Below are 25259 nucleotides of genomic sequence, written 5' to 3'. Positions count from 1 at the left end.
CTCAACACTGTTTCTTCGCCTAGGGTCTGAGACCTCATTCAGCCTTCATTGGACAGTTCTACTTGAGATATGGATATTGCTGTAGGGTTAGTCATTCCTAGGATTAGATGATCCCAAAAGACCAGAAGACTGGTACAATCATTTCTTGTCTTGTTGACTTTTCTGAGCTATCTGAATTCCTGAGCGAGAACTCAGATTTTGCAGAGGGTTTAACTATATATATTTTGCTATACAATCTTCAGAGGTCACTCAAAGGTATCAGCTTCCTGTGAGTAAGTCCTCTCATTGTAGCACGAAACCATTGTTTGACCAGGATTGCATGCAAGACAGGGTAGATTTAGTGCAACTTTCAAATCTTACAAATTAAACAAGCATCCCACTAATAGGAATCGATGGTTAGATCTCAAAGGAGGCTATAAAAAATCTAATTGAAAAAAGGAATAAACATTTCTACAAACCAACCTTATTCAAAGCCACCGGGGACAGATGTGGCATTCTTTTTTTTAATTTACAACTACAATTGGGTCCAGAATTTCCATTGTTAAGCAAGGAGGTTGCTAAGTGAGTCGTGGCTGATTTTATGATCTTTTTGCCATGGTTGTTAAGCAAATCACTGCAAGTGTTGTGACTCACAAAGGCATTAAGCAAATCCAGTTTCTCCCGTTGTCTTTGCTTGTCAGAAGCTGGCTTCTAAAGTTGCAAATGGCAACCAGTTGACCCCAGGATGTTGCACCACTGTAAATATATGCCAGTTGAGTGCTTGAATTTTGATCACGGGACCCTGGGAATGCTGCGATGACCCTGAGTGTCAGCACCAGTCGTAAGTCACTTTTTTCACTGCTGTTGTAACTTTGAGCAGTCACTAAATGAATTGGTTGTAAGGATTACCTTTAATAAGATAGTTTCACCCAAAGATTTTATTCAAGAGGTAGGATGATGCAAATCTCCTTCCCTCAGCTTTCAGCCTCAACTCACACCTCTAAATACAACTCCCTCCCAACCACCAGTCTTTTATCTAAAAATATTTAAATTAATTAATGAGCCACGGTGACACAGTAGTCAGAATGCAGTACTGCAATCTACTTGTGCTAACTGCTGCCTGCCTGCAATTTGGCAGTTCGAATCTCACCAGGCTCAAGGTTGACTCAGCCTTCCATCCTTCCGAGGTGGGTAAAATGAGGACCCAGATTATTGCGGGCAGTATATGACTCTGTAAACCACTTAGAGAGGGCTGTAAAAGCACTGTGAAGTGGTATATAAGTCTAAGTGCTAGTGCTAATGGAGTAAAGGATGGGAATGTGTCCAATAGTGATCTGGTACTTCCTGAATAGCTGAAAAACAACATCAAATGATGGGCTCCATTGTGTGCCTCCCTAGTCACCCACATTAGCAACAATTTCAAATGCCAAAAGACTCGAATTGTTCTATTACTGTCTCAGCATGGACCATCCAATTACTGCCCATTCACTTTCTCAAGTTTTCCTAGTATATGCCTGTTTTCCGCTGTTTATACATCTCTTTATTCTCCTCTCTTCTCTTTCTTTTATCTGCTTATTCTTTTTTTTACCATTCTCTTTTCTTTCCATAAATTTAGTTTGCATTAGCTTCTACTTTTGTAATTACAATTCTTAATAAAATTATATTTTAAAAAAAGACAATAAAAAGAGCTCTGCCAATTCTGAGGATGATTTCATTTGTTTTTTACTCTCCAACTGGAACCTTAACATCTCTAGAAGATACACTTAGTAGTTTAGTGATTTAATATTTTTATATTTTATTCACAAAATATGTTTATAATTCAATCAAGTAGGTTTAAGGTTTTACATTTTTAAATATTACACTTGGTATTTATATTGTTTTGTACTTTGAAGTATTCTTTCATTCTATTAATCATCTAGAAAACCTGTATGTACTGTAATTAAATTTGAGTCTAAATTATATAAAATGCTAGCCAATGTCCAAGAAAAAGAAAGGAGCGAGAGAGGGAGGGAGGGAGGGAGGGAGGGAGGGAGGGAGAGAGAGACGGAGAGAGAGAGAGACAGAGAGAGAGAGAGAGAGAGAGAGAGAGAAAGAAAGAAAGAAAGAAAGAAAGAAAGAAAGAAAGAAAGAAAGAAAGAAAGAAAGAAAGACTGACTGACTGACTCATGGCCTTATTGAAAATTCAGTTACTTTAGTATAAACTTGGAGGTTTGGGGGAAGGTCAGTTTATTGTTTTAATATATTCTATTTCTAGAAACAATAGGTCATGGATCAGCTCCATTAAATTATGTATTGTTTAAGAAGGCTGGTGTTATTCAGACTGTGTAAAAGCAGAAATTAGAAAGTTTTCCAGATGGTTGAAAGCAAATGTAATTGAAAGCTTAAAAAAAGAAAAGAAAAGAAAAGAAAAAGGACAGAGAGATTTTTCTGAAATCAATGACCCCCAGGCCAGACAAAATAAACATTTTTGTTTTAAACCTAAGAGTATACTTTTAACCTGGCCTCTTTTAAGTTCACTTATCCTTCTGATAAAATCTATGGATCAACATAAGCTTGTATCCCAGGACTGTTTGCCTACTTTCAAACTAGGGATGGGGGCAGTTGTGTTCCTTATCATCGCTCTTTTCTCGCCGAAGTCAATAAAAAGAACATGCTGTACAAAAATCCACTAAGGAAGACTGCGAAAGCTCCTAAAAGTGTTGCGGCAGTGTCCTTATCATCTGGTTAAAAACAAAATGAAACAAAAGCCCAAGGAAACAGCTACACGGCTTTACTACATGTGAGTCAGGAATTGGCTGAGCATTATCAGAGGACTCCTGTGCCTGATACAAACAGATGAAGGTAAGGAAGACTTGCACAAAAAGGAAAAGCAAATGCGTCAGAAGATAGTCACTTCCTGATCTTAATACTCTAGATCTGACCTAAATCCACCCTTTTCAGCTAAGTGTCTTCTAAAAACAGTGAACATCTTTAATGACCTATGTGCCAAGAACAGGCTTTCCGCTGGCTGATGGCTGGCTCTACGAGAATGCAATCAGTTGAAAAAGAGAGAGAGAGAAAGAAAGAGAGAGAGAGAGAATAAGGAAAATTATTATATTGTGTCTCTCAGAAATAATTAGAGCTCAGCAGTGAATTCCATTCTATTTTGGCACATGAAAGATGAAGCTTAAAGAATATTTTGAAAAAATGCAGTGAAAGAAACCATTTTGACTTTACAGACAGAAGCCTTCTGTTCAGTGGGACACTATATGCACAAGCAGACACACACACACTCACGTATTTCACTGAAGATTTGGAGATTGCCAGGCTCCAACATTAATCTTGGTAGCTTTACCAACTAAAAGGAAAATGATGTAAGAAATCTAAGTGTTTCTTTCTGTGTGCATGTGCATGTATGTATGTATATATGCACAAACATATCACAGTTTTGCAAGGGCTCAAGGCCAGGAACACAATATTCCAAGTGCAATATTACAATAACTTTATGATCTTGCTAAAGTGAGAGATTATACATGTTCAAAAGTTACCCATTGGACTTCCGGACTGAATCAGCTTTTGAATCCAACTCTCCCTAGTTCTTGTCAAACATGGAGGTTTTCTTAAAGTTCTTGGTCTATCATAAGCTTATTAACCGGCCCTTTTCATCATTGTTGGATATGAAGGCAAACGGCAAGCATGCAAAGGCAAAACACAACTCAGGAAAGCATGTGTTGCTCCTGAATTGATGCATCAAGCCAAGAGCCAAATAAAGAATTATATTCGCCTGTGCTATCAGCATTTACTGTATGACTGAAACCAAGAAAGAGCTTCCTATGCAAGCCAAGCTAACATTCTAATTGCCTATTCTTTGACAATGTAGAAAGTGCCATTATGTCTCACAACTCACTTAAGTAACTCCAGCTATAGGACATATCTGTTTCCTCCAATTCTAATGTAAAATCCCATTTTTCATGGAGTTTCATGACAGATATCTTGCTCTATTTGAACTCCATAGGGGTAATATCTTTTTCAGAACTGCATCTCCAAAACACTAGATATTTTCTTTTGTAAACAACAAACTTTGCAAAGCAGGCAATTCTTTCTCTGAAAGGCAAACTCTTCTCCTTTTGATGGGAAACATCAACAGTGAACTCCCTCACAAAATATCCTCTGCTACCTCAGAACTTGGACTCAATGCATTAACCACTTCAGCAAAAACGTTGAATTTTTGTCAATTTCTGCTTTAAAAAAAATCGATAAAGCTGAGTATTATAACAGTTTTGATTTTTCTGTGTGTGTCTGTATTTGAGTTGCAAAAGGTGATCACATGACTGTCGTAAATACAGGCCAGTTCCCAAGAGTCTGAATTTTGAACACGTGACCATGGGATGCGGCAAAGGTTGTAAAATGTGAAAAAGTCATAAGCAATTTTTTCAGTACCACTGTAACTTAAAATGAATAGTAACTGAATGGTTGTAAGTCAAAGACCACCTGCATCTGTGGAAAACCTGACAGACCAGATTAGAAACACATTGTCATGGAGAAAAGGTATTTATGCAGTCACTAAAAGTCAATACTTTTTTACACATAAACAATCAATCAATTTCAAAGGCATCTGGTTCATCTCTAGCATTATGCAGTATATATTTGATGTGAACATAAGCCATTATTAATATACAGTTCATAACTAAACTTCTTAGAATTGTTACAATTATCAAAATGAGTACTGTACCCTTATTTTTTTTTTCTTCCTATGTTGCAAAGCAATCCACATCTACACACTATTATAATCCATGCCATTGCTATTAAGGATATGTAAATTTATGTAACGAGAGCAAAGGCCATTTGCAGTCTTCTGAGCCATGGTATTAATCATCAGCCACGGCTTAAAAATCACAGCTAAGAGACAGCAATCATATCTAGCATGCATCATAATGACAAAATATGCAGATTGTCTTGGGCAAGGAAAAACAGATCCCTGACTTTTGTCACAGCAGAAAACATGTTAATAAACATGTTCATTTCAATAAATACTTTTACTACTACATTTCAGTATGCTATTAATACTTTATTTTAGCAATGCTAAAATCACAATTCATATAACGCAAAGTCTATTGAAGAAGCAGAATAGCAAAAGGACTCCAAACTTGCTTCTCTTTGTATATCGATCAGGTATGTTGATGACACCTTTACCATAATTTTAAAAAAAGGACCAATTAGAGAACACCAACAAAGTCATCAACAACATTTTCAAAGGAATCCAATTCACAAGGAAAGAAGAAAACAACAACACACTGCCCTTTCTGGATATCCTTATCAGCAAAGACTATGATGGCAAACTAGAAACACAAGTATACCGAAAAACCACCCACACCAATCAAGTGGTCCAAAGTAATATCCGAACCTCCCACAAGAGAAGCTGTGTAAGAACACTGTTTAGATGAGCACAAACACTCTGCAGCAACCCTGAACAGCAGAAAAAGAAAACAGATCATCTATACAACATCTGCCAACAAAATCCACATAACTTCATCAAAAACTACTTGACCACTCAACTCAATATAGCATTACCAAGCCTGGTCATAAAAAGGATAACATCGCCATACATCAAAAACATCTTAGAAACCACCCAAAGACTATTACAACCACATAGCATCAGCATAGCAAAACAAACCAACTAAAACCCTCCAAAACATCCTATGTAAACCAAAAGACCCAGCCACTCCAGAAAAAGAGGAATCATCTACAACACACAATGTAAAGACTGCAAGGGCCCTGGACCAGGAGGAGATGGCACAAAAAATAAAAAGATCCAAACATTATTGTTTTGAGTACGCTAATAAGTCAGGGAGATGGCTGGCTTATAAATTAAAAAAAGAGAAGGAAAAAAATCAAATATTAGTATTAGAAGACTCTCAGGGTAACCTTCTGACGAAGGAAGAAGATAAATTAGAAAGCATAAGAAAATTCTACGAATGCCTATACAAAAACGAAGAAATTGAGTCAAACAAGGTAGAATAGTATTTGTTGGAAGCCAGCTTACCCCAAATCACTGAAGAAGAAAAGGAAATGTTGAACGAAAAGATCACTATAGAGGAATTAAAAACTGCCCTCTCTAAAATAAAGAAGAACAAAACCCCAGGCCCAGATGGTCTCCCTGGGGAAATATATCAAAAATTTGATGAAGCCCTGAAACTAGAACTATTAGAAATATTTAATGAGGCCTTAGCTGGTATAACAATACCAGATACCTGGAGGGAAGCGTATTTGATGCTCATACCGAAAGAAGGTGCCGACCCGAAGCAGATATCTAATTATAGACCCATCTCATTGCTGAATGCAGATTACAAACTGTTCATGAACATAATTGCGGAGAGGGTCAAAAAATTTTTAAATCGGTGGATCCACAAAGATCAAAACGGTTTTCTACCAGGGAGACAGATCAGAGACAACTTGAGAATAGTATTGAACACCATAGAATTCTATGAACAACATCCTGAAAAACAGCTGGCCCTAATGTTTGTCGATGCCCAAAAGGCGTTCGACAATTTGAATTGGACTTTTATGATTAACCAAATTGACCTAATGGGATTCGGGACGAATTTTAGGAAGATGATCGAGAACATCTACCATAAACAGAGGGCAAACATATTAGTGAATGGAGACAAAACTCAGGTATTTCAGATCCAAAAAGGAGTGAGGCAGGGATGCCCCCTATCTCCCCTACTTTATATTCTGGCGCTAGAGGTGCTACTTAGAAAGATCAGAGCCAATAAAGAAATTAAAGGATTAAAGATCAGGAAGGAAATATTCAAAACCCAAGCTTTTGCAGACGACGTAGCCCTCATAATAGAAGATCCACTAGAAACCGGTTTAAAATTAATGCAGGAAATACAGGATTATGGGGAAGTGGCGGGCCTTAAACTCAATAGGAAAAAAACTAAAATAATAGTGAAAAATATGACAGATCCACAAAAGAAGGAATTGGAAGACTTACTAGGCCTCCAGGCAGTTAAGAAAATAAAATATTTGGGAATATGGATCACTGCGAGATTCTCCTCATTAAAAGAAGATAATTATATCCCGCTACTGCAGAAAATATATCAAGACCTTGAAAGATGGAAAAGGCTAAAATTGTCTCTGATTGGTAAAACAGCAGCGATTAAAATGAACATCTTACCTAAAATTCTGTTCTTATTTCAAAATATTCCGATAACCTTAGATAAAAAATTCTTTCTGGACCTGAATAAACACATTCGAAATTTCCTATGGGAGGGTAAGAAATCGAGGATCTCCTTTAAGATACTCCAAGGGAAAAGAAATTTGGGAGGATTTGGGCTCCTCGATTGGGAAATATATCAAAAGGCGGCGAAAATAATTTGGATCAAGGAGTGGATCAAGTTACGAAATAGGAGAATCCTGACATTAGAAGGACATGACCTATTAGAAGAATGGCATGCCCACCTGTGGGATACAAAGAACAAGAAAAAATCCTACTTTCATAAACACAAAATTAGGGAGACTCTTATTCGTACGTGGGAGGAAATTAGACAGAGGATTTATACTAAGGTACCCAACTGGCTTTCTATTATGGAAGCGCTGGCGGCCCCAAACAGGAGAGACGATTATAAATTGGGCACTTATAAGGATATTCTTGATGAAAAGGGGAAGCTCAAACCTTTGGATTTATTGAGGGACCAGGGTTTCAACTTGGATTGGTGGAATTATCTGCAGATTAATTCAAGATTCCAAAAAGATAGAGACAAATTTGGTATAGAAGCTAAATATGGAAATTTTGATAAAATTATTTGGGGAATAGACAAGAAAATGTTAGCAAAAATATATAACTTTTTATTAGATGAGGATAGGGCAGAGACCATAGCAAAAAAACAGCTAAATATTTGGGGAAAAAACCTGGGATATAGACTAAATTTTAATGACTGGGAGATGGCCTGGAATAGGAACTATAAAATGACAAAATCGGCAACATTTAGAGAAAACCATTATAAAATGTTACACAGGTGGTATTTAACACCAGCTAGGTTAGCGAAAATGTTTCCCAATTTCTCAGCTACGTGTTGGAAATGTGGAAAAACGGTCGGCACCTTCTATCATCTATGGTGGACCTGTCCAGAGACCAAAAAGTTCTGGTCAAAAATTCGATATTGGCTTTGTGAAATAACGGGACAGGAGATAGTTCTATCTCCAGAAATCTTCCTCCTGGGTATAACCGGAGACGGCTTTAACAACAACAAAACTCAACTCATAATCCAGATTACAACTGCGGCTAGATTAGCTTTCGCAAAATACTGGAAAAATAAATCCATACCCTCAGAAGAAATACTAATAAACCAAATCCTAGAGTGCGCAGAAATGGCAAAATTGACGAGTGAGATAAATAATGAGGAGAAATCTAAATATTATGAAGTATGGGGAAATTGGTACAATTGGTTGAAGAATAAAACAAAAACATGATTTCAGGATATGACTTGTTATGCACTCGAAATACGAGCTATATTGTATAGAATATTGAATAGATAAAGATGAAGTTTACTTAACGTATGATTCTGTAAATTGTATAAACACTGTACCTCTGAAGGACATAGAGATTGTACATTTTCTTTTATAATGACAAAATTTAATAAAGTATATTAAAAAAAAAAAAGACTGCAACGGCCATTATGAAGGACAGACAAAGATTGGCAGAACGCATCCATGAACACCAATTAGCAGTCGGAACACATGATGAAAGCTCTTTTATTTCACAACATATGGACAGATTCAACTATAGTTTTAAGTGGGAAGCTGTGACCATCCTAGACCAGGCCAAGTCCAAACAACGCTAGAGAATTCCTGGAAGCCTGGCACTCTGGCAAATCGACTGTCAATAGACACATAGACATAAACAACTTCTACATACTGTGCAAAAGAGACAATCAACAAGTCAAAAAGGGAGAGAAAAAGACCAAAACACTTCCCCACCAGCAATCAACATCCAGATGAGCATAGATTAACGCCAAGATTAACATTAAGTCAACAATCAAGAAGTGAACAATAGTCCTATCAAAGAACTGCCAAACAAGCCAACAGCCACCAGACCAATAATCCCGCCCCCCAAGACCACTCCACCAACACTGACAGGGCAAGCCACTAGAATATAAATTGAGAGCAAACCCCACTCCCTACTAGCATTAATGATGTTACCTAGTTTGGGTAATGAAATCAATAGTGGGTTTAACTTACCTTCACTACCGGGTCAGAACTGTGAGTGTGTGTGCGCGCACACTTGCTTCACGCGTGGCACTTCTGCACATGTGCAGAACCTTCTGTGCATGCACAAAGTGTCCGTGATGATGTCCGGGCAGGTGGGCAGAGCCTCCTGCCGTCGCTGCTAATGGTTCGCCCGAATTGGGGCGAACCAGTAGAAATCTACCACTGAATGAAATGCAAGAAAACAACCAAGCTCAGAGAGCACCAACCTTCATTTCAACCCTGAGCTACATTCTCCTTTACCATTGCTTCTCTCTCTCTCTCTCTCTCTCTCTCTCTCTCTCTCTCTCTCTCTCTCTCTCTCTCTCTCTTGCAAGTAAAGTAAAAGAACTGTAAGTGGCTGGGTGAGTGCACTGTAGAATGGCACATGCTTTTTTCACTCTTTTAGCCAGTAATTAACATCACATATCAAATAAGCCTTAAGAAATGTTGTTGGCACTGCATACCACATCTATTAAGCATTTCAAGAGGCTCAAACATATATGAAAAATATGTACCTCTCCAGAGACTTGGACCTCCCTATTTAGATAATAGATACAAGAAGAAATTGCTAATTGAATGACAATGATTCCCAATATTTTTCTAAGAATGTTCAGAAATGTCTTCAACTGAGTCCAGCTCTTGTTTGGCTTTGCTTTGAATGACTCAATTGCCCATGCAGCTGAAGCGTTGCAAAAGTTTTATATCTACAGAAGTAATATATTCCTGTTCATAAAACGTAAGCTGCTTGCCAGACAATAACCTTTAGAAATAAAACAGACCCTGACTGGCTAATGTGTTATGTTCCTTGAATACATAGCACGCTCGATCAACAACAATCCGAGGAAGATTCCATTAGGCACAATCAATATACATTTGGTAGTAGACACCACGGAGTTTTCTTGGAAGCCAATATTTTATTTTGTACTGTGCTACACAATTAATAAAGGTAAAAGGAAGTAGTTTGTATTAGGAGGCAGTTATGTATATGTTCTTGACAGGTGAATGGCATTAGAAAAAGGCTTTCTCATTCTAGTTAATATATATTTATATGCATATATTTCCCATATTACTAAAACATGACCTTGCCTGTGGTACCTTATTTGATGAATTTATTTGTTGCATTTCTAGGCTTCTTAAGTCCCAAATGATTCTGTGTAGCTTCACAAAGTAAAAGCACAGTATAATATAAAGCATTATAAAACAAAATGTACAAAAATGTAAGTAACGTTGTAAATTATAATGTCAGCTTTAGACATTTGTTCTGGTCACAGGTCTTTGTCAATACAATTTCAGAAACTTGCTGATATCCTGAAGACAGTCAACAACAAAATCTCCAGAAAAAGATTTGTATTCATTCATCTGCCTGTTCCTTGTAAGTAACATGGAGGAATGAGCTGGCATATACATCATGACATCCTTGGAGGAAATAGACAATATAAATGTACTACACTATATGCCTTATGTTTAGCCAGATCTCTCTTTTACATCTGAACCCTTATTTCACGTGCATTAGATTTCAGACCTGGCTTCTTATTCTAATTATACCGTTCTTTTAGCTGGCACTTCCTAATCAGAAGGGGGTGTGATGGCTCAGCAGTTAAAGATGCTGAGCTTGTCAGCTGGAAACCTGACAGCCTGGGTTCAAGACCCAAGTGCCGTGTGACGGGGTAAGCTCCCATCCTTGCCTCAGCTCCTGCCCATGTAGCTGTTTGAAAGCATACAAACGTGAGTAGATAAATTGGTACCACTTCGGTGGGAAGGTAACAGCATTCCATGTGCCTTGGCACATAGTCATGATGGCCACATGATTACGGAAGTATCTTTGAATAATGCTGATTCATATAGCTAAGAAACGGAGATAAGCACCACCCCTAGAGTCAGATGTGATTGGACAGAGGAAACCTTTACCGTTACCTTTTCCTAATCAGAAACTCTGGCACATGCCAAAGCACATAAATGCATAGGGGAAAAGGTGCTGGGCCTAGCAATGGTTCCAGGTTCATAAATGGTGGACAATGTATTGAACAAAAAGCAAAGGAAGGTAAAGGATGCAAATGAAGGAAGTCAATCAGCTCTATTCAGAAACCAACTGCATCACTGTCCCTCTTTCTAAACTGTGTAATTTAATCCGATTATTATAAAATGTTTATAACATTAAAAAGGCTGAGGTTTGCAATCATACACCATCCAACTGTGTCAAGTCTTTTATCATCAACATTACACTTATCCTTGCATGCAGGGAATGTGATGTTTGTTGCTGATGCATAAAATAGTCTAGAAGAACCATTATAAACAAAGAAATAAATTGTAAACAAACCAGAGTTAATTAAGGGATATCATTAACACTCCATCAATATATAGATGGACTAATACACAGATCAACATTGATTTTAATGTTTTTAAAGACTATAAATATTTCATATGAAATTATATGAAAAGAAATGAAATTACACAGGATTTTACATTATGTTATGATGAAACAGTAGAATCCAAAATTATTTTTCTGCTTTTCATATTCTTGTCCAACAGCATTAAAGTGTTAATATAAAACTATAATCTGGTTTACACAGAGTGCTATGGTATGCTTTGCTATGCCATGCCACACCATATAATAAAAACGGAAGACATATTTTAAAAATTCCATCTAGAATATAACTACTTCCCCACAATATCCTTTCAAAGAAAAATGTCATGATATATACATTCTTTGCTGAACCGTGAATATGAGGGTTAGTAGAAACTAATAAATCAGATTTCAGTATTATACTTCTGTCACTTTAGTCACCCACATTCTCAAAGATTCCTCATGCCAATACAAGACTTGTAGAGACAAAGCAAAGATCTATTGTAAAGAAAATTCTAATTCTACGTTGTTTATTTGGGCGCATTAGATAAGTATAAATTGCAACAAATAAAATGGACTAATCCTAATATTTACATTTCAGGAATAAAAAGTGTAATAAAGAGAACAAATTAAAACTAGGGCTTTTCATAGAACACAAGTATTGTGCCATAGACTCTAAAGCATCGCTTTTATTTTTAAAAAAAGGTTTACTCATTTTCAAATATTTAAACATACCCAAAGAGGTGTTGTTACACATGTCTCCCAGAAGTACCATACATTCTACTGTGTTCAATAGGACTTCCAGCTAGGCCTGTCTGTGGTGGCTGCTGTAAATAATGATATACAAAGAGCCACCTAAGATTGCACAGGATGCAGAGAATAAAAGCATGCTGCAAATCATGCGGAATGGTCTTTTTTTCTCTTTCTTGAAAAACCAACGGCAGTTTTCATAAACTGTTCTTATAATTTGTTTTCCTTTGGAAAACGAAAACCTCTGAGATGGCTACCTCAGCTTTAAAAGGTGTGGGATGGGGCAATCCGTATCATCAAAGCAGAAATAAACCAGAAAACTAGCTTCACTATAAATACAGATAGCTTTTCTCTTTTAAAAATAGGGTTGTGGAGGACAGAGTTCCACTAAAAAGGAAAACTGTGTGGGTGGGGAAAATTTATACAAGTTTTTCCTTAAACAAAAGATCAAAGGAAACATCTCTTCTACCAACAAGCAGGCTCTCAAAACAACAGGAGGTGGTTTGCTTTTCCAGCCTCAAGTAGTTACCCGGCAATGCTTTTTACTGACATTTGATCATCTTGATCAAGCTCTTTCAAAAGCTTTTCTCTTATTAATAGTTATAATTAAATATTCATTTGCTGATTTATGCAATGAATAGTCAGAACATGCGAACAACTAGGAAGAGATGGACTGAAGAGTAGCAAGGTCTTGAAAGAGAAAAGTTTTTTTAAAACCTCTTCTGAGGTTCTACATCTGTTTTCCACATCCCATTCAAATATTTTAAACCTGTATTACAAAGTTAAACATGTTTTTTTCAGAATTAAAAATGACCTAGGTCCTTTGTATAGTTACACTAATGATATGAGTTTACAACTTCACTCTCTTGTTGCAATGCTCATTGACAAGCTAGATTGCAGATATTGTTAGTAAATGAAGTGTCCAACTTTAAACATTGTTGTTGTTGTTTTGGTTGGGTTGATTCTTTAAATAATTATATAGGTTCAATAATCCTTGTTTACTTTGTATAATATTTTCCCTTTACACTCCAAAAAGTTTTACTGCTTTACTACTGTTGCAATAGTAACAAGACATTTCTTCAAAAAAAGAAATGTTATTAGTAGAAAAGTACCTTTAGGTGAGGCACCTAAAGGTACTACATTTTATCAAGGTCAAGAGGATATTTAACACATCTGTGTAATCATATGCACATAAAGCTTTTGGCATTATTCCACTGGTATTTCTCACATATAGGAAGAATTGGCTTCAGGTCATGGTGGATTCCTGAAACAGCTTCAGAAATTACAGCTTAGAATCTGGAAATAATTTTTCACTAGTTGAAAAGGACATTCTAATCTACAATCATTTTTATTCATAGAGTGATTTAGAGTCTTTTCAGTATTGTTAACTTTGATGAATTGATATACATTTAATGGTCATGTGCATTTCCATTTACTAAGGGCAAAAAAACCTCTTTCACTTTGACAGAAAAGTAATTTCTACATCACAGATATGCATGGTAATCGCAAGTCTTTACATGTTTACTGCATAATTCTTCAAGACTGTAAAGACCAAAATAATCCATGTAAGGCTGAAGGAGATTTTGGCAGTATTCTTACTTGCTGTACTAAACAAAATGCACATATCTTGGGGAGGAAAATGAATGAGGAAGCTCTACACTTAAGAGCCACCTCCACCTTTTCCAAATTCAGATGCCAGAGGTCTTTTTCTCAAGACCCTAAATTAAATACACCCCACAACAGAGCATTTCTGTACTACATACGGGCATTGTCCTTGTTCCAGAATGTGAGTGAAAAGCTGATTCAAGATGATTCTACAATATACAGTATACACTGTTAACAAGCAAAGTCTTCTTTGATGGGGTAAGGAGCCACAGAGTTCACACATATCTTTTTGGGGGATGGATATTTTCTTTTTCACATATAAAAAGAATACCCAATGAGCTGGCGAGGCATGTATTATCTCTCACAGAATGAATGTACAAGCAATCCTCCATACTGAAGTTAGTATCAAGAATGTGATGAACTCGCAGAAAATATGGCTGTTGTTTTTTTGTTTTAAATAGAATTTATTCTGGTGATACCAGGAAAGAAAAATCAGCTGCTTACAAGGCATATAGTCTATCAGTGGAAATAACTGAGTAGATTGTTTTATAGTGACAACAAAAGCAGAAAGAGAACGTAATAGTAATAGTGGTACTAATGGTTTCATTTTTTATGTGTCTAGAACTCGGCAACACGTGTATTTTTCCATATTATATCCAGCTTTAGCTTTTCTTTTGACACAAGAAAGCCAACCGCTTACTGTGGTTCTTACTCCAAAATGAAAAAAATGCCCAAAGACCATTTGATTTTTACAATAAGATGCATAAAATGGTAATACAATGTAGAAGGTTAGCACCCACCCCTCTCCTAGAAGAATAAAATATTTTAGGAAATATTTAAAAAGGCAGATTATTATATTTTCCAAAGGGAGAAATGGAGAAACATGTTTTTCAGAAGCAGAAAGCAACCCCCACCTTCCTTAATAGCCCACAGCAGATGTCAGCACTTAAGAGATAAAGAGCTTATTGAGAACTAGATAGCTTTATTCATAAGCAAATACCCTCACTCAAGAGCCAAAACAGGATGAAAGCCGTTAAGCCGCGATAGGAATTATTGCATCATCCTCATTAGTCCAAACCTCAACCAAACTTAGTTCAGACAAACACCTATGATTTGTACTTTGTCTATAGAGCCAGCTATGACCCCTGCATAACCCCTACATGGCCCCATGGGAGTTTGACAACAGCCAATAGAATACATGTTCTTGCACAGGAATAGGAAGCTCAAATGCAAAGCTTAAAGAAGGTATAAAATCCCCCCACCATATGGAGTTGAGACTCCATATGGTCAGCTGAACCAGAAACATGTGCTTGGTGGTTCTGTTCATCATTAAACCATCTTTCCAATCAGCCTCCATGTTTCCAATGTATTTCTCCCGGCCTGGAACTGAACCAGATGGCTATTTCTTCCCACAACAATTTAGGGGATAGCAATCAATGTACATTTATCGGTGTATTATCTGAAGAAAAATGTAAGATATCAGCTCAAACATTGATTTGTAGAGGTTTTTGTGATCTGAATTCAATTTTATACATATAAAGATCCAGCAAGTCTAAGAATTCCTTCCCTAAAGTTTTGCCAGTAGCAACTAGTCTGGCCAATAAATTACATGATTAAATAAACACAGTTCTGTCATGCATAATGTCATAACAATGAAATACCTTTTCTGCTTGGGAACCGGAATTTTCATAGAAATGTATGTACACCAAGCAATACAACTAAACACTGTTTTTAATTAAATTCCTGAAAGGAGTTTCTTCTGGCTGATGCTAGACTAAACAGGAATGCATAGAAAACCCAAATCATATTGACAGTTATATTATGCTAGATTACCTGTAGCTCCACAAAGGCTCAGCTGCTTTGCTCAAGTTTGCAAAACTGGCATAACCAAATGAGATCATTGTTTTATCAGTGATTAAAGACAGAGTTCAAGATAAATGTTTCCTAGAGAAAACTGTAACTTCACTTCAGAAATACTCAGCAAAAATGGACACAATCATACTGTCAGAAAGGACAGCATTATTTCCTAGATAAATTCAAGAGTTTACAGCAAGCATCAAGTTTGAAATTTTTACAAATAAGCTGAAAACTCATATTTCAGTGAAAGATGGCTATAGGACGTTAGAAGCACAGATGCCCATCCTCTCCCCAGAACTGTGAGGGCCCTTCCCTAACTTAACTACAAGGATGAAAGAGAAAAAGGACTCCCTGATTCAGAAAAGTAGGTATTGGCCTTCTTTTTTCAGAAAGGCTTATGATAGAATCTGCCATAAATTAAGATTACATCTTGAAAAAAAGATAAGAACAACAGAAATCCAGAAATAAAATAGCATTCTGGATGAAAATTGACCTTATCTGTTAGCTCTTAAAATACTTGGGGTATTTTTTTCTTGGTTTTTTTAAATCTCTAAGCAGTAGTCAAATAATGAGAAAGATTTTCTTCTGCAAATCAACTATGATAATACTTCATTGAAAGATTAACCCTATAGCTCAAACTACAGCTTCTCTTCAGATTACATAGAGCAAAAGTTGGACAGATAGCCCTATAGCTTTCACATCCACCATAAAATCGAACAAACACTAACTTTCAATTTGGGGGGGTAGGGGACACAATACTGTTGTTTCTGTTTTTAAAATTCACATTTACATTTTTTCAAAGGATTCTGAAAATGCCATGTAACTTTGCCAAACTGTTTATTTCTAAGTAGTTCTGAATTTTCACCTTCTGATAATTCTGGAACAACCTGAAATATTTAACTGATGTGACAATAACCACCCAATTTAAAATTCAAATAATCCTGATTCTTATAACTTTACAAGAGTAACAAAGCACAAGTTATGTCTCCCTTTAAATCTATACTGTTTAGTCATAACAGTACTTTAAACACTCTTACCCTCCCTACCCACCGAGGATGGAATGGCAGTTCTTCAGAATGCCAGGGAAGAAAACCTCATTATACCAGTGACAGATATCCTAATGTGCATCACAGATTTCTCCCTCAAAGAGAAATAATGAGCTGTCCAGGGCCTTCAGTGATTTCATAAACATCTCAGATGTTTGTTTGTTTTTTCCTGTTCTTCTGGCACACTTTCTGTTAAACAGCAGCCAAAATAAACAACACAGACCATATAGAATCCTAAAGCAACACTAAGAGCGTAATATTAATGTTGCTGACACCACCAACATACTGTTCTAGTCATATAAATATAATTTTGATTCAGCATTTGGCTTCAAAAGCACAGAGGGCTCTGATGGCCTTCCTTGCACCAGTCCTTCCTGCCAGTTTGCTGCAGGCCATCGAGTAGCCTTTGACAATAGTTCTGGCATATGTTTCCTAGGGATGCTTCCTGGATGGCCTTTTGTTAAATGAGTGTTGATTATATTAATACAGAATCCCTTATCAGCCACACCTATTGTATCAAACCCTTACTAATCACATGACTTGTCCAGAGGAAAACACTTATACTAGGGAAGTAGTTTCTATATCCAGAAGGGTGAGCATTTAAGTGATGTGTTATTGATATTTTATATTCAGAGCTGCTTGTAATAAATTTGGTAATGTCTTGCTAATTGTCATGTGAATCAGAGACTGATAAAACAGTGATGGCACACACACACACACACGCCAATTTATTATTACATGTTGCCTTTACACAGATTTCTTTAATTAAGGTGATAGTTGGAATTATATTGTCAAGATTAAAAATAACTGATAGGCACCCCCCAAATTGTAAGATATTTACACAAAAGCAAACATGGTTCAAGAAAGTTATGTACAAATGTATGAAAAACAATTAAAATAATAACAATTTAAAAACTATAATCCCATTTACCTAAATCCAGATAGAGACATATAATCCCAAATAATTAAGCAGCCGGAAATGTTTTCCTTTGAAAACAGCTTTAAATAGACTTTACAGCAGAATTTAGGAACCCAAACTAGACCTTACTGCACCTTTCTGTATATTAGGTATTCTTTGTCATGTTCTATTTATGTTATAAATTAAGATTTTAAAAAAATCTGTCATTTAGATTACCATATTTGGGGATCAGAAAAAAATGGTTACTTCATTCCTTTTTTTCTTTTCTGCTCAACTCACATTATTCACATTAATTGTCTACAATTTGCTTGTGCTTTAGCAACACATTTCTTGGTCTACTATTCAGTTTAAGTAAAACTGCACTTCCCCAAACACACACACACACACACAAAAACATAAAGTACCAGATGAGAAAACCCCATATCATCTATAACATTATATAAACTTTAATTTATATGGCACATATTTCTTATCTTATTTTCTATAATGCTTTCTCATTTATTCTTTAAATTAAGGAACTTGGCCATAAAAATCTATGTCATCCTTTCCCAATTAAAGACAGACAATAGTAACTCTGCTTTGAAATTCTAAGAGATGATGCCCATTACATCTAGAAGCATCAGAGCAGGGGTGTCCAACTCACATCGTCATGGTGGCATCACATGACGTATCGGGACTTTTTCCCCCTTCGCTAAAATGGGGGTGGGCGTGGCCAGCATGTGATGCATCTGGCCCATGGGCCTGGAGTTTGACAGCCTTGCATTAGAGGAAAAACTCTTCCATGTTAAACAGAAGTCAAAGAACAAATGTGCTCAAAATAGGAGAGCAGAGATTAAATAATCTCATTTAAGACTAGAATATTATGCAAATGCACTCCATGTGGTTAGTTTATTATACAGTGTAATATGCAAAACCAGGAATTAGTTTTCAATAAACAATGATAATACATGGATAAATACATTGTCATGCAAATTTAGGTTCCATGCATTGTAGGGCACAATATCACCTGGTTATTTTGTAGAATAGACATGGCTTGAGCCTGCCAGACACTATGTTAATACCAGAACAATATGATTGCTCATCATGGATTCAGACTTGAGCAATGTCCAGAACAATTTATTCTATCTGTAGCAGTCATTCAATTTCTCTCTATGTGAGCATGAGGTAATGGGTTAGGGGGTAGTTGTTCAATAAAAATGAATAAAACACACTTATTTATTTATTTATTTATTTTGTCGCATTTCTATGCCGCCCAACTCCCAAGGGATTCTGGGCGGCTTACAACAATTCCAACTTCTGGAATTGAACAATATTTCAAGCTTGAACATCGATGAATTCAACAATTGACCCACCCACTAAAGATGGTTGGAACTCCTGGGAGATTACCAGGAGATTCCCATACTACAGATTGAATTGAGAAATCTAAAATGATCTTCAAAAGTGGTGACGGGAAACTTATTTCTGATCAAGAAGATGCACACATATCTATGAACTCAGCAGAAATCACATTTAATTCAAAGGAAATTTTACCTTCTATTAAAAGCTGACTCCATTTTCATCTGCATAGTCTTAAAATATTGGTTTCTCGGTGTGATATTGTGAATAGTTTACATGTGTATAAGTGTAAAAATATAAGGGTATAGGTGAGACTCCTGGAAGCTGGATATAACTTTTTAAATTAATACTTTTGCAAAAAACACCAGACAGCTCTCTGCGAGTTCGGAATCAGACTACTGTATGAGCAAATCTGAAGTGTTGTTCATTTTGTTTCTCAAAGGACAATGATGATGAATTTTCCCTCTGTTATAAGGAATCTGTTCATGCTTAAGTATTGCATAAAAATGGGTCTTCTCTCTGCCAGTTTGCAAATGTTACCAATACGTAAGAAATGTCAGTCAACCTGTCTGTTTTACTAACATTTCCTATCAGCAAGCAGACAGGAAACCTTCTCAGACACACTCACAAAGAGTCTAACAGAAGCCAGTGCTAAAAGTAGATTTGCTTTCTGTGCGTTATCACCCAAAAAGAACGGAAACCATATGGAGTTTTTGCTATTCATCTAGTTAAAGTCTTCAGGTGGCTTTAAACGAAAAAGAAAAAATAATAATATATGCACTCAGTTATCACTTTATTATTTTTCTTTTTGCCTTTTATGTTATAACATTTTGGCTTCACGTCTAGCTAAAGCTGACAACCTAATTGTGCTAATTCACTTTGGGATTAATCATGTAAATTGTTCTGACTGCCCAAAGATATTCTGTGGAAAACTGCTAAGAAATAACCGCTATAAAAATTGACTACTTTATATTACAGAACAGATGCAATATCCAGCCTTGCTGACGAGGGGAGAGGGGGACTGGGCAGCACGAGCAGTGCTGAGAAAACTGGTCTGAGAGGCTGCAAAGAATCCTAGAGGAACATTAAAGGAGTTGAAGGAATTTCTGCTAAGTACTGGTTGTGTACTACATGTGACCAATATCCCCTGTATCCTTAATATATCTGGGCTGTGGGGTAGGATGGCAAGATGGAAGCCTTTTCTTACAAAGAAAAACATTCAAGCCTGGCTAAAGTTTGCAAAAGCCTACATCAGGGGTGAAATCCAGCAGGTTCTGACAGGTTCTGGAGAACCGGTAGCGGAAATTTTGAGCAGTTCGGAGAACCAGTAGCGGAAATTTTGAGTAGTTTGGAAAAGCGGCAAATACCACCTCTGGCTGGCCCCAGAGTGGGGTGGGAATGGAGATTTTTCAATATCCTTTCCCTGGCGTGGGGTGGGAATTGAGATTTTTGCAGTATCCTTTCCCTGCCATGCCCACCAAGTCACGCCCACCAAGCCATGCCATGCCCACCAAGCCACGCCCACAGAACTGGCAGTTAAAAAATTTGGATTTCACCACTGACCTACATCAAGTCTGACAAAAGCATGTGAGAAAGAGTGCTATGGTCTGATGAGAGCCAGACTTTAACTTTTTGGCCTTAATTCCAAAAAGAATGTTTAGCGCAAAAACACTTGCATTACCAAAAGCACACCATACCCACAATAAAGCATGTTGGTGGAAACATTTGCTTTGGGGCTGCTTTTCTTCAGCTGGAACTGGGGATTCATGAACAGTTCCAAATATTGGTCAATTTTGGCACAAAACCTTCAGGCCTCTGCTAAAATATTGAAGATTTTCACCTTTCAACATGACAACAACCCAAAGCATATCTCCAAATCAAGGAAAGATTGGCTTCACCAGAAGATCAATGTTTTGGAATGGCCCAACCAGAGCCCAGACCCAAACCCAATGGAAAATCTGTGGGAAGTAGGCTGTGCACAGAAGATGCCTTTGTAGTCTGACAGATTTGGAGCACTTTTGCAAAGAAGAGTGAACAAAGATTCCCACTCCCACAAGATGTGCCATGCTGATAGACTGCTACCCCGAAAGACTGAGTCATAAAATCAAAAGGTGCTTCAACAAGGTATTACTTTAAGGGTGTGCATCTTTATGCAGCCACCTTACTCTATTTTTTATTGTTACTTTCCCCCTAAAATTCAACAAAAGAAATTCAGTTTGTTTTTTCAATTGTACAGCTTACATGTTATATTAAAGGTGGAAAAAGTTCTGAAGTGATTTATCTTGGTGTGATTTTTTTATATCTAAAAAGCTGACGTTTTAATGGGGTTGTGTAACTTTTTATATCCACTGTGCATAGGTATCATATCAGAAAGAAAGGTTGCTTTTCTGTTACACTTAAAGGATATTTATAGGTAAGGACATATCTATCAGCTTGGGCAAAAGTGGTAAACCCACTTCCTAATCCTAATCTTATATAGGTTCCCCTGGCACTTATCTTTCATTTCTGCACTCTCTAATAGTATATTACTGTAGGTACAGCCTTTCTTCTAGCCCAACATGAGAAGGGGTCTTAAAGCCAATAAAGGGGAGAAGCCAGCTGGAGGCACAAAGATTCAAATATTCTGTCAAGCATGAAGCTGTTTTGGTGAGTTTGGGTCAGTTACAAACTCACTGCTTTATCTACTTGATTTCACTGTTGTGAGAATAAAATGAGACAAGTTGACCCTAAACAAGGCATGAGACATAAATGTAACAAATAAGTATAATGAGCTTCACAGAGACCTCCATGAACAACATGTATGAGGGGAGTTTTAAGATTATGACTTTTATGAATTGTTATTGTTTAACCAAGATTACAAAGAAGTGTATACATTTTTAAAAATGCCCCCATCTACTTAATAATTTAGAGGGAGCTTTAAAAAGAAAATAACTGACATAGTATATTCAAAACTTTGTTTTTTAACATATAAGCACACAACTCATACTGAAGTAATGATATGGTAAACAACAAAATAATTCCATTTTTATAGGATTTTCCCCTGTATTTAATTCCCTCTTTTTAATGGTGCAACCACAACCTTATTTGTGCTTTGATTGATTCAGTATACATTTTCTATCAAGTTTGTAATGTACTTATCATCATGGACTACCAGCACTGCTGCTGTTTTTGTTGTGTCCATTTTGAAATTAAATTTCCTATGAGATTCTTATAATTAACATGTGTTTTTCCTAATTTAACTTTTCACTTTAAGGTTTCCTTTTAAATTCATTACAATTATCAACATGTATTGAATCCAAGTTTCATAAGTAAAACTACATTTATGAGTTTAATTGAATATCAATGAAGCATCTTTTTATCACTTAATATAGGTGGATCAAGAAATACTCTTTAAGCCCATTTGTTCACAGGGATACACACATAAATAGATCATAATTATCTTCTTCAACCTATGGGTCACATTCTCTTTTCTTTATCTTAAAGCATATAGGTCAGTGATGGCTAACTTTTTTGCCATCGCATGCCAGGAGGGGTGGTGGTGGAGGTTCACTTGTGTGTGTGCCCACATCCATAATTCTATGCGCCTCACCCTGCACATGCACGCGCAACCCACCCACCCACCCCCCCGCTCCTGGCACGCAATGGCCAGGTAGGCCTCTTTAGGAGTCTCTGGAGGTTGGGGAAAGCAAAAAACATCACTTCCTGTCCCACCGGGAGTTGGGAAATGGGCCATTTCAGGCCTCTGGAGGGCCTTGGAGAGAGTGGGGAAGGCTGTTTTCGCCCTCCCCAGATGCATAGAGAGGATCTGGAGCCAGGTGAGAAAGAAAAACGGGCTCCCCTCCCCCAGGCCCTCCGGAGGCAGGAAACAGCCTGTTTCCCTACTTCTGGTGGGCCCAGAAGGCCCAAAAATCAGCTGGCCAGCGCGCACATGCACGCCAGAGCTGAGCTGGCATGCCCACTGATATGGCTACATGTGCCACCTGTGGCACACGTGCCATAGGTTCGCCATCACGGATATAGGTTCTTTTCCGCCCCCCTCCATTACCACTAGCTGAATACTGGATGGAATAGATCCTGGAAGAAATTGGTGAGTAAAATATTAAAGATAACAGACATGAACCGAGGCTGTGACAATGTTACCAAAGTAGAATATATCCTACAAAGAGCTGGATAATCATACAGTGATTAGGTAACTTGTAAGAACATCTGGTGTTTGGTTTTTGTTTTTGTGGGTAGTCTCGCATGTTTTTAAATTTGAAATATAGTTTTGGAACATTATTATCTTAATATAAATTATGTGGAATTACTTCAAAAAAATGCTATTCAGAGCAAAAGATGAGAACATCAAGTTAAATCGTGTTCTTTAAACAAAACATTCCAAACTCTGTAGTACTGAGAAACAGAGCTAAAGATATTAAACAATAAAAAAAGTTACACAAAACCTTTTAACCTCCTTGATACAGAGGCCTCCTCCTCCTTCTCTTGTTATGACCGCAGTTGTGACGGTTGGCCATGAACCTCTGCCAAAGATAACACAGACAAACCTTTTCACTTTATTTGGTTATTACGGATTGCTTTAAAGGAAGGATTTTATCATAGCCCAGTTTAATATTTGCAAGAAGGAATATATATTTTGATCCATTTAGATAAAAAATCTGTTCAGATTCTATCAACTTTAGGATGACAACTTGACCTACCTGATTAACAAGTACCAAGAGCAATCATCTGGAAACAAAGGGTAAAATATTATCCACATCAGGAAAAATAGGACTGCCTATCCTATTCCCATCCTTCCCATTATATCCTGCAAAAGTCACTGAGGACTGCTTTTAATTCAAATCACCATGAGCTACCAAAGCAGATTTTACTGCAGCCCAACTGGCTGCAGCTAATGGAAAGTTACCATCTGTGGGGTTTGATTCAAGACTTCTAAGTGAAAATCCCCAATAAAGGTGGGGGGGGGGGGATGGCACCATGTCTAAACATTAAAGAACTATGCAATGTATAGCTAGTGTTTAAAATAATAGTTTGATGTGAGGAGTGGAAGTTGATTACATAAGAACTGCAGAAAAGGCAATTTTGCAAATAAGTGACAGGTAGCAGAACCCCTCAAGGCCAGAAAATGGGTACGGATTCAAAATCGCAGAAGGAAGAAACCAAGGATTGAAATATGAAACTATTAACACAGTCTAATGGAGGGGAAAAGCATCACTGGCTTGTTTGTGTGGTAAACTTTTTCTATTTATTTATATTATTGTTATGGATTTAAGTAAAACATTAGTATGGTACAATTCCTTATGTTCTTCACAATTTATATCCACCTTGTTCTCTACAAGGTGTGGGTTTCTCACTGTCTCTAAGCTCTTTTTCTCCACAATGTAATTGTATGAGGGGAAAAATAGTTCTGTCTTTTCATATGGCTATTATCAATCTATAGGGATTATAAAGTCAATAAAGATGGGAACTAATGAGCAAGGCTGTGAGGGCAGTTTGGGATCACACAACCATGTTGCTTCTTTTTCTAAAGTTTTCTAAAGTGTTTCCTACTAGCTCACCTAAACTATTGTATTCTGTAGCCATCATTATCTTAAATTAAACAACTACCCATATATATATATATATATATATATATATATATATATATATATATATAGAGAGAGAGAGAGAGAGAGAGAGAGAGAGAGAGAGAGAGAGAGAGAGAACAAGAACACAATCAAAATTTCAACAGCACAAGGCTGAAGCAAAGCTGCATTTTTAACTTCAAAAACCAAAATTCTGGTTCTTTTTGTTTAGCTGTTAAAATAAATAAACCATGTTTTGAGTTTCCATACCTTTAATGGTAGGAATATAAAAATATGATATTTTTTCAACTTTTTGTGCCTTTTGAAGTCTTGGATTGCAACTGCTAAAGACTATGAATAAATTCATTTGGTGAATCTTAGATGCTAGAACTGCAAAACTGAATTTCCTATCTTGAAAGGAAGTTGAACACCCTGTTGACACACCTGATGAACATTAAAGGTAGCCTTAATTTCAAAGACAGCAGCTCAAGAGAAAAACGTAGGTCACACTTGTCAGAAAAGTCTTCCTTTCCAAACACAATCCAATTCCTTTCTTTCATGTTCTGACTAATAATATTAATCCCGGAAAATATTTTTTTTCCCCTTTAAGCCTTTCCTGATGCATAAACCAG

At 36.8% G+C, this 25259-nt stretch overlaps 1 long non-coding RNA gene across 30 annotated transcripts in view; it reads right to left on the bottom strand.

Moving 5' to 3' along the window:
- LOC117672539 (uncharacterized) overlaps positions 1-25259 on the bottom strand; it is a 363153-nt gene that overhangs the window by 153720 nt on the left and 184174 nt on the right. The gene's annotated exons all lie outside the window — the stretch shown is intronic.

The sequence above is a fragment of the Pantherophis guttatus genome, chromosome 3 (genome assembly GCF_059756535.1).
Source record: "Pantherophis guttatus breed Tessera chromosome 3, ASM5975653v1, whole genome shotgun sequence".
Lineage (NCBI taxonomy): Eukaryota > Metazoa > Chordata > Lepidosauria > Squamata > Colubridae > Pantherophis > Pantherophis guttatus.
This window is presented reverse-complemented; position numbering and strand designations above follow the sequence as displayed.